This window comes from Mus caroli, chromosome 5 (assembly GCF_900094665.2).
Source record: "Mus caroli chromosome 5, CAROLI_EIJ_v1.1, whole genome shotgun sequence".
NCBI lineage: Eukaryota > Metazoa > Chordata > Mammalia > Rodentia > Muridae > Mus > Mus caroli.
Genome location: NC_034574.1, coordinates 136450414 through 136460928, shown reverse-complemented (window position 1 = coordinate 136460928; position 10515 = coordinate 136450414). Strand labels below are relative to the sequence as shown.

At 49.1% G+C, this 10515-nt stretch overlaps 1 protein-coding gene and 1 long non-coding RNA gene across 4 annotated transcripts in view; one reads left to right on the top strand and one right to left on the bottom strand.

The window, feature by feature from the left end:
• Positions 1–3730: 3730 nt before the first annotated feature.
• Positions 3731–6441, bottom strand: LOC115031100. The gene is made up of 3 exons (XR_003836686.1): positions 6384–6441; positions 5723–5955; positions 3731–4208 (listed from the first exon to the last, which is right to left on the bottom strand). It is a non-coding gene; the product is annotated as an uncharacterized LOC115031100 (long non-coding RNA).
• Usp42 (ubiquitin specific peptidase 42) overlaps positions 4112–10515 on the top strand; it is a 26252-nt gene continuing 19848 nt past the window's right edge. The window contains exon 1 of one of the 3 annotated variants that reach the window (XM_021162887.2): positions 4112–4155. The gene's annotated coding sequence lies outside the window, so the exon portion shown is untranslated. Of the gene's footprint in view, positions 4156–7950; positions 8072–9234; positions 9276–10515 lie in introns of those variants that run through there. The other 2 variants (XM_021162886.1, XM_021162888.2) reach the window with 2 other exon arrangements.

Genomic DNA, 10515 nt, shown 5'->3' with positions numbered 1-10515 from the left:
GGATAACACGTTAAGCCCTACTTAAAGCATTCCACAGCTTTCCAAATCCAAAGTCCCAAAATCCACATTCATCCAAACAAAAACATGGTCAGGCCTAGCACAGTAATACCCAAGTCTCTGGTACCAACTTTTGTCTTAGGGTTTTACTGCTGTGAACAGACACCATGACCAAGGCAACTCTTATAAGGACAACATTTAATTGAGGCTGGCTTACAGGTTCAGAGGTTCAGTTCATTATCATCAAGGTGGGAATATGGGGGAATCCAGGCAGGCATGGTGCAGGAAGAGCTGAGAGTTCTACATCTTTATCTGAAGGCTGCTAGCAGAATACTGGCTTCCAGGCAGCTAGGATGAGGGTCTTAAGCCCATGCCCACAGAGACATACCTTCTCCAACAGGGCAACACCTTCTAATAGTGCCACTCGTTGGGCTGAGCATATGCAAACCATCATAGCCCCCAACACCGTTCTTAGACACCTGCAGTGTACTAGTGGGTGGGGATGGTAAAGCTGAGCTGATAAAAACCCTACAGCCTCCACAGGTGACCTAGAGGAGACCTGGAAGGGAGGTGCTTATACACTCACTGACCCACCCAGAGAGGAGGCTTCCCCCTGCCAGGCTTGGTACTAGGGAGTTCATAAGTTGGATCAAGTGGTATAAAACAAGATCTGGGGGCAGGGGAGGCTCATAGCAGCATTTTAGGGTGTGGGCAGGCAATCCAAATATTCCAGAGGCTCAAGGAATCTGCTGGATGTTAACAAGAAAACCTGTTTTTTTCAGGCTAGCTGGGCTTTCAGAAATGGGGGCACCAGGATAGTTTGCTTCACCCACTAAGTGGTCACACTTGTTCTAAGACAAGAACACATGCCAAGGCCGGGCAGGGAGGCCAGTGGGGGGCATCAGTACTGATGCTGTCTTCTTCAAGAAAGCAGGCAGACACAGGAGGCTGTCTGTAAACTCAAGGGACAACAATCCTGGTGCAGACAGTGGAGGAGAAACCCTGCACCTAAAGCGTAGGACTGCAGACCCTGGAAGATGTCTGTCCTCTCCATATACCCAGTACTGCACAGCACACAAGCCGGCACCCTCATCCAACACCCAAAAAGGCTAAGAAGAAGAACGAGCAGAGAGTCTGAGAGGTTGAGAGCAAGAGCCTTTCATTCCATCACATGGTCTCACTGGCCTGACCACGTAGCATGGCCATCATTGGTGACTTGGAACCCCTGATTCAGCTGCCTCCATGTTCGGGAGCGCTAGAACTACAAGCCTTATCTGCTTTGTACTCTTTTTTTCCTGAATGCTAGGACAGCACACTGCCAACTCTGCTCGATCCTAATATCACTTCTTTTGTTAAAACATCTAATTCCACTTATTCTTTATTATGGGTCATCGCTCCGTGGGAAGGCAGAGGACAACTTCCTGGATTCTGTTCTGTCTTTCCACTCTGCAGACCCTAGAGGGAACTCAGACAGCTAGACTGGTGGCAAGTGCCCTTATCAGTTAAACCATCTGCCTTGTCGCTAAAACCTATCCTTAATGGCAGTCCTTACTCTTTTGATATAGGGCAGTAGGGCTCTATATCAGCAGGTTTCAGGACCTGTGACCTTTGGGCTCAAGTCCTCTGCCAGCCCCCACCAATTGGAGATCCCCTCTCCAAGCCTTCCAAGTTACTTTCTATACTTTTTTGTTTGTTTGTTTTGTTTTTGAGACAGGGTTTCTCTGTATAGCCTTGGCTGTCCTGGAACTCATTCTGTAAACCAGGCTGGCCTCAAACTCAGAAATCTGCCTGACTCTGCCCCCCAAGAGCTGGGATTAAAGGCATGTGCCACCACTGCCTGGCCTTTCTCTACTTTTTTAGGTGAGCTAGACTCTTGGCTTCTCCCCTTACCCCCCTTTCAAGATAACGACAGAGAACTATAGAGAAAGAAACACTGATTTAAAGCATGTGTATGGCTAGGACCACACCAGAGAGGGAGGGCTTGATAAACTTCATCCTCACTCACGCATGCACACATATTAAAAATGACAAGGATTGGATGGGGGAGGAGCTTTTAATGCCACATCACCTTCTCATGTAGGATGGCCACGGACTCCCTGCGTCTCTCACTCTGACACTGAACTCCCAACTCAGTTCCCTGCAGCTTTGTTGTTGTTTCAAGACAAGAGTCTCACTGTGTATCCCTGGCTGTCCTGGAATGTAGACATCTGCCTGCCTCTGCCTGCCAAGTGTTGGAATAAAAGTCGTATGCCACTCTCACCAGCTTTTGCCTGCACATTTGGGAATGTTGGGATTCAAGCCTGACCTCCCACAGGCCCTTTCTACTTGGGAAGGAACCCATGGTTTTCTGTATGTTATGCTAGCATTCCACACAATGAATTTGACAGTCTAAAGTAATTTCCTTTGTTAAAATATTTTATTACTCTGTGTGCTCTATATAGTTTGCAATGTCCCCCTTTCACGATGGGAGACCCACTGGGTCCTGCACGTCAAACCTGGGTAGTCTGCGCTTGCAGCAAACACCTTTATTCCTAAGCCGTCCTGCCAATTCTTAATAACATGCTTGTATCTTTGCTCCCAGGAGGCTTACTGGTGACATCAGCCTATAGGGACCAAGGCCACCAGGTCCCAAGACCTCTGACCATTCTTCATCTCCCACATTACTACTTATAGTTCTTGAGGTAAGTTGGATACTTGGTGGGTCTTCCATCTCCCTTTTCCTAGATTTCTGCTGAGGTCCAAGGGTGTAGATGTCAGAGCAGGATCTAGGTTCACTCTTACAGCCCCAGGAGGGCATGGGAAGACTTGTTAGGAATATGGTCACACAGTCACAGATCCTACACAGAGAGGGCGCTGCATCACACCAGGAACAGGGTCAAGATGAGGCCCCTGGCTAGCTTAAGTGGCATATACCAACCAGAATGAGATTCCCAAAGCAGCATGATAGGTCTGTAACTCCAAGACTCCGCAGCTTCAAGCAGGAAATTCACTAGTTGGAGGTTAGCTTGGGAAACATAGGATGTTTCAGATTAGCCTGGACTATCAAAAATGGGGACTGGGAAGCTGAGAAGATGAATTTATGGGTAAAAACTTGTGTCAACAAGTATGAGGACCCGCCTTTTATATTTCAGTTTAAGCCAGCTGAAGCTGTGAAGCTGAGGTGAGGGGCCAGCACTCTAGGCTCAGTACCGTGAGAAGGCAGGCAGAGACCAGAAACAGTCTGCTGGGGCAGTTAGCTTAGCATGCACAGTAGACAGCAAGAGACTGCTTACAAATGGTGAAAGGTGGGGCTAGAGAGACAGTTAGGTGGTAAAGAACACTCACGGCTCTTCCAGAGGACCTTGGTCCAGTCCCCACTTTACAACGACCTGTATCCCCTGCCCTAGGTGAGCTGGGGTTCTCTTCTGGCCTCTGCAGGCACCAGGAGTGCACGCGGAACACTTAAACACATGCAGGCAAAATACTCATACACAGAAAAAAAAATATTTTTTTTTTAAGATGAAAGATTAGGGACAACACCAGAGGCTGTCCCCTGGCCACGCTCCCTCCTCTCCTGCCTCCTCCCTCCCCTCGGAGATTCTGGGGCAGAGCCTTATAATGTTTCATGTTCTCAGGTGACCCTGTAGGATGGCCATGGGCTCACTGCGCTGCTCACAATGAGACTGAACTCCTGAAATAGTGCTTCCTGTCTTCAGAGTCTGAGCATTACAAGTCCCAGCTACTATTTGCCCTTGATTTGTTTATGGAGAGGGGACCCATGGTTTTCTGCGTCCTAGGGAATCACTCTATCTTCTAAGCTCAGGGGTTCCATCATCCTTGTGTCTTCCTTCCAGAAAGGCTCCATTACATTTCTAGTGTGCCAGAGGTTAGAGGACAAGCGTACAGCACTCGTCTTCTTCCACTGTTGTAGGGATGGAATTCAGGTCACCAAGCTTAGAGCAATGCCATTTACCTGATGGGTCGTCCTTCATAATGACAAGCTCATCTCTGTGCTTCTCTAGGAGACTCACTGGTGAAGGCAGCCCTTAGGACCAACACCACCAGGCCCGGAGACCGCTGACCCTCAGGGTTAAGTCTATTGCCGGCCTCCAAACAATTGCATCTCCCCAGTTGAGGAAAAGTCCTCGAGTCTTCTACATTACTTCCTCCAGTTTTGAGGTAAGTTGATCACTTGGTGTGTCTGCTGTCGTATTGCCCCCTTCCCAGATAACCTGTAGTATATTAAGGATGCAGGTGTCAGAGGTGGGGTGATAAAGACATCATAGCTCCAGGCAGCAATCTGTAGGAGCTCTGGAAGGAAATAACAGCAGCTCTGCCCAACAGGGTCTTGATCCATGTCAGCTGGGTCAGGCGGGTGCCAGGTTGGAACAAGCATTAGAATGAAGACAAAAAGCACTGTGAGGTATGGGCTTGTAAGCCAAAAACTCAGGATGCTTACGTTTGATTTAGCCTGAGAAACAAAGGGTATTCCAGGACTAGTCTGGACTGTCAACAGCAACAACAACAAAAGTGGGATTTTGGGAGCGTCTTAGGAATAATCTCTACTGGCATTTTTTATTAAAAGTAGCATAGGCGCTGGGCATGGTGGCGCACGCCTTTAATCCCAGCACTCGGGAGGCAGAGGCAGGCGGATTTCTAAATTCGAGGCCAGCCTGGTCTACAAAGTGAGTTCCAGGACAACCAGGGCTATACAGAGAAACCCTGTCTCAAAAAAACAAAACAAAAACAAAAACAAACAAAAAAGTAACATAGGCAGTTAGGCAAGATATCACTGACAAATTGTAATAATTTTAGTGAAGACATAGTTGCCTGTCACTTGTTTTTCATGATTTAGTGGTAGCAACATACATATTTGACAGTGAGTGGGGTAAGGATGTTTTTGTGAATAGAATATCAGCTAGTTTGCTTTGTGGATGGGAGACATCCTCTTGGTATATAAACTGTCTTTCAACAGAGTCAGCTTCTGTAGGAGGAGGAGTCTCCCCAAATCTGCAAAGTTGGTCAATATGATGTCAAATGTCATAAGATACAAGTTGTAAGTTACATCTAGTGTTTCATATTTGCATACCCAGCACGCAGGGGGCTAAGGTAGGGGGATTGCTTGGAGTTCTAGGCTAGCCTGGGCCACAAAGTGAGACCCTGTCCCAAGAAATGTAATGGATGACGGAGATGGGTCCTTTATTGAAACAGTTTTACATTTATTTGGTGTTGGGGGGATTGCACATCTGCTGCAGCATGCTTGTGGTGGAGATCCCAGGACAACTGGAGGAGATTAGTTCTCTCCTTCTACTATGTTGGTCCCAGAAATCTAACTCAGGCCCTGAGGCTTTCAGCAAGCACCTTTTCAAACTACTTAGCCATTTCCCTGATCTGTCCACTGATCCTTCAGTAAAGTCCTGCCAAGCAGTAAGAACTGAGACAGATGGCCATAACTCATGCAGCTGTGGTGACATGGACTTGCTTGCCTAGGTCTGAGGTCCATCTAGTCTGGCCTTCTTGGCATGTTCCAGGTCAGTGAAAGTCACTATCTCAGTTCTCCTGAGACTGGTGCAGGAGGATCAGTGGTTCAAAGTCAGCTACACAGCTAGTTTTAGGCCAGCCAGGACTATATGATACCCTTTCTCAAAAAAGCCTGCTGTCAGAGAAGGAATGATCCGGCCATGGCCTACCTCTATTGCTTAGAGTGGTGGCTACGGTAAGAATTGCAAGGGGGCAATTCTCTTACCTCTGAGATGCCTGCACGATCTTCTAGAATGCACTCTGTGCTTTGGGAGAGCTGCTTTCCAAGGCCACAGCAGATGACCTGAAGTGCTCTCGGCAGGAACAGTGTTTCAGGCATAGTTGCAGTGGTCTTCTGTAGATGCTGTCTTGCCCTTCCACTTCCAGGGAGTAGAGAGGGGACATAGCACAGGACATGTGGATCTCAGGAGTTTGATGGACGCCATCTAAGCAAGCTCTCTGTTCAGTGTGACACATGAAGATGCCAAATGTTAACCTCTGTTCTACACACACACACACACACACAAAATGCTTTTATAGTCAAATTGTTAAGGTGACCTGAATTAAAGAACATCAAACTTTGTGTAAAATCAAATCAGAAGTGAGGGCCATTTGAGAATGTCTTGTTCACTGGGGCCAAATTCTCTTTCTTCCCTCATTTAAATCTGTAAGCCCAGCACTTGCAGATCGAGGCAGAGGTTGTGGAGTTTAAAGCCAGTATACAGAATAAGACCCTGCCTCTAAAAACAAACACCAAACCCCCTTCTTAATAAATCCCAACAGGGGCGGGGTGAACTTCTGGGACCTCAAAGGGAAGTGTTTTGAAATACCATACCGTTTAGCTAGATAACTCGTCCCTCAGTTCCTCAGCATTTGAATTTAATTACCTGGAAAAGGCAAAGTACCGAGCAGGCAGTTCTAGTTGCACAAATCGGTCATTTTCCTTGAGATGGGGTCTCAGTCTATAGTCTTGGCTGACCTGGATTACAGACAGGATTTTACTCTGTAGTCCAGGCTGGCTTGAACTCATGGCAATCCTTCTGCCTCAGCTGCTGAATTCTAGGATCACAGACACGAGTTACCTTTTGCAAATCTCCTAATAATGGTCTACAGTGGTGAAATGCCATAACCATTTTTTTGTAAAGAAAAAAGTTGTGGTGTTAATTTTGACAGGAGATGCTGAAATGTGAGCAACTAGGATTCTCTTTCTCCTTTTTAATTCCTCGAAGTACTTGAGTTTTTTGCTCCAAATACTCAATAGACATTTTATAGCCAACCTATAGGGACTGTAATGAAGTTGGTAGCATGAGCAGGTATAGGCTCCTGACCTCTTTATAATGTTAAAAGCTTAGCATAGCATGCTCTGGCTGGAATAAATGAAAGGAAAAAGGAAATATGGAGTTGTAGTTTTGTTGTTTTGAGACTGGGAGTCCTTCTGTAGCACAGGGTGTCTTCAAACTTGTGATTCTCCTGTCTCAGACTCACCTGTACTGGGAATCATTAAAATGGGACTTTTAATGCCCAAGCTAAGGAGCTTAGCTTCTTCTGATCTGTGTTTTAAAATAAAACAAAAAACTGTGTCGACAAGAGTATAGTGAAACCAGAGTGGAGTGCTGGAGGAGTCAGTTAGACTAGGCTTAGTGAGAGAGAAGGCAAGTGGGTGGTGGGCAGGACCACAGCTCGTTCGGTCAGTAGGGTGTAGTGAACTGATGGTCTAGGGGGTGAAAGATTTTGATCAGCAGTGAATGCTCTTCAGGGGTGTGTACTAAATGGGTACCACAGGCAGGCGCTGGAGGGGAGAGAATACAAGGATGAACTACTTTGTCCAGCCTCAGGATCCAGGAAGTGACAAGAAGCATGACTGTAGGACTGGGGCGCAGTTGCCTCAACCTGGAGAGCTAAGACTTGAAGTGAGATGTTGATGGGGGTGCATGGTCTGTTCTTTAGCCTGGCAGGGCTACGTGAGGTAGAGACAGCGGAGGCCCCGTCGCGGTGAAGGCCCGTGGATCGCGGAGCCCAGTGGCCCCGCCACCGTAGTCTGCAGGGCCGCTCGTCGGAGAGGCATGGGTCTCCCCGGATGGGAGCTCAGCAGTACTAGCTTTAGGGCCCCAGCCCGGGCTGCTCCGGGAACTCTGGACGGAAGCGGCCCCTCCCCGCCCTGCTGCCGGACACCCAGCCAATCAGTGCATCCCGCCAATCAGGGCGTCGGACCAATCAGTGTGCTTTCTCCGGCGGAGCCCGGCGCTTAGCTGACGCGTGAGGCCAGCCCGCGCCCCGCCGCCCTTGGGCGACGGCCCCTCCCGCGCTTGCCCGGCCCGTTAGCTGCGCGCCGCGCCTCTTGCGCGACGGCCCCTGGGCGGCGGAGGCCGTGGCGGCGGCGCGTGCGGGCGCGGCCCTGGCGCGCCCCCTGGCGGCCCGGCCGGCAAGCTGCGGGTGCGGCGCTGACCCGGAGGCGGCGGCGGCGGTGCCCGGATGGAGGCACGTCATTGTCCCCCGCCGGGCGGCTGGGCTGTGTGCGGCGGCGGCGGCGGCGGCGGCGTCCGAGGGGGATGGAGCGAGTGCCGAGCCGGGTCAGGTAAGCTCCCGCCTCCTTCCCGCCCGCTGCAGGCCGGCATGGGGCCGGGCCGCGTGTCCCTGCTTCGCGGCCTCAGCCGCCCCGCCGCCTTCAGCCGGCCGCGGCCCGCCGGGACTAGCGCGGCCCCTCGCCCGCCGCCCCCTCTACAGCCGCCGGGCGGCCCGGGGACCCCACGGCTGCGGGACCGGCGCTGCCGCCGCCCGGCCGGGCCAGGCCCGCAGAGCTGGAGGCGGTGGCCACGGCGGGCGGGCTCGCAGCGAAGGCAGCGCCGGGGTTGCACGGGAAGGGCCGGACCCCCCTGGTTGCCATGGCCACCGCGCTCCCACCCCCACCGGCCCCAGCCCGCCCCCTCGGTCCGCTGCTCCGGCCGGGCTGCGGCCAGCAGCTCCCGGGCCGCCCGGCGCGTTTGGAGCTGCCGGGGTGGGCGTGTGCACGCCGGGACAGTGTAGCCGGCGTAGCCGGCGTCCGGGGCCCGCCCGCCGCCCCCCGCGTGGCTGCCACCTCCCGCTCCAGGGCGCCCCTCGGAGCTCGGGGCTGGCCTCCCCGCCCCCACCCCACCCCGACAAACTTTCCCACCCGGGCGCAGTCCACTCGGCTCCTCAGCAGAACACCCGAGTTGCCCACGCCGTAGTGGAGCGGACACCCGAAAGAGAGGCGGACAGCCGGGGGTGTTGGGGTGGGGGGAGGAGCCCCGTAGCTCTTTCCCCTCCGAAAAAGCGAGTGTGCCTTCCTCCCTCAGGCTCTTTATCTTTTGGGGCACGGAGAAACAACTTACCTGGTTGAAAGGGCGGGTGGGAGGGATCGGATTCAGATGTTTGAAATGAAAATTTGACGGGACCAAAGTTTTACAATCTAGGACTTTAACCTCCCTAGAATACAGTTGAGATTACTTTTGTTGAATAGCTCTTTTATATCTGAAGGCCTTAGAACTTGCTTGTTTGTCGTTCTTTCAAGTAAATACACTCAAGTAACAAAAAGTGTCGGGAAACTAGTTAACGCCCCTTTTACAAAGTAACAACGGGATCCAGGTTCGCCCAGCTGTTTATGGAGGAGATCTTTTCTTTAAAGCATGCATTTTAAACGTTCTGCTTTTACCATGTCACTTATTCAGATGCTTAGGTCTGTGAATAATGAGTTACACTTATTTGTTTTTACTCAGGGACAGTTTCACTTTCTTTTCTGTAATCATTGATTCAAGACTACAGTAAGTATTTGGTTTGCAGAGTTTTACGGCTAATCATTCTGTTTACCTAAATACAATTAAAAACCAAGTGGTGTCTTTTTATAAAGTTTCTTAAAACTGAAATGTTACCAGAACTTGAATAATATTGTTTATGAAGAATTCGCATAACAGTTTTTTTTAATGCGTTGACCTTAAAGAAATAAGGTATGTGGGGGGACACAATGTTTACATAGTGATATTCTTTCTTAAAATGAGAAAGATAAATGTAGCCTGGCATTTACTTATCGTAAAAGAGACCTAAGCAAGTAATTAGTCTTGCACATTTACCCAGCTTTGGTCCCCGGTCAGGTTTCAAAATGGACTGTCGTAACTTTGTATGTCATGAAAAGGTGTTGGGCCGGGCTGGGCTTTGAGTAAGTAGTTACCGTTCACAGGCCGTTTTGAACACTAACTGTCAGACGCTTCACTTAGACTAAAAACAGGAGCCACATGAACCTGTCTTACACGATATAGCTGGGTTTTAAGAAAGGTTGGCTCTTATAGGTGGCGTTTAGTTTGATCCCTGGTGACTTTAGGGTGATATTCATTGGCTGAATATCCAAGTGAAGAAGATGAAGTGAAGATTCTGTTATTCTTGCCAGAATCAAAACAATGACACACTGATGACTTGAGTTGTGTTTTCCTTAATATTTATCTCCTAAGCCTATCACAGCATCTTTGCTAGAATGAGTACAGTGTTTTGTTTGGTTGTTTGTTAATCATTGTATGGGAAGGTTGCTTGTCCCAGGTTTTACTATTAATGTTATTTTAAGTAAGAATAGACTAGCCTTTCCTTATTACGGAGTTTTGTCTTTCTTCCCTTAACTCTCCCTCCTGTTCCTTTTCTTCCATCAATACACTGTGTGTGTTGTGTGTTTGCACGTTGTATGTATGTGTATATATTTCTTTTGCCTGTAGCATGAGAAGTATATAAACTTTATTTGACTAGTAGGCCCAAGTTTTTTTGTGACTGAAGGTGATTTATCTTCATTTCATTAAGTATTCAAGTTATTGACTTTCTGATTTTATGTAACTGCCCCTACATTGTTAAGGTTGTAACTTCACTTGAATTAAAAATTGTAAACAAGAAGGTTGAAAGTTTTAAGAAACAACTTGACTGTAAGCACCAACATGGGGACGTCTGTTCACTGAAGTGCATGAGGATTTTATTACCCTTTGTACTTAAAAAGTGGTGGATTTTTTATTTTTTTTTATCTTTTTT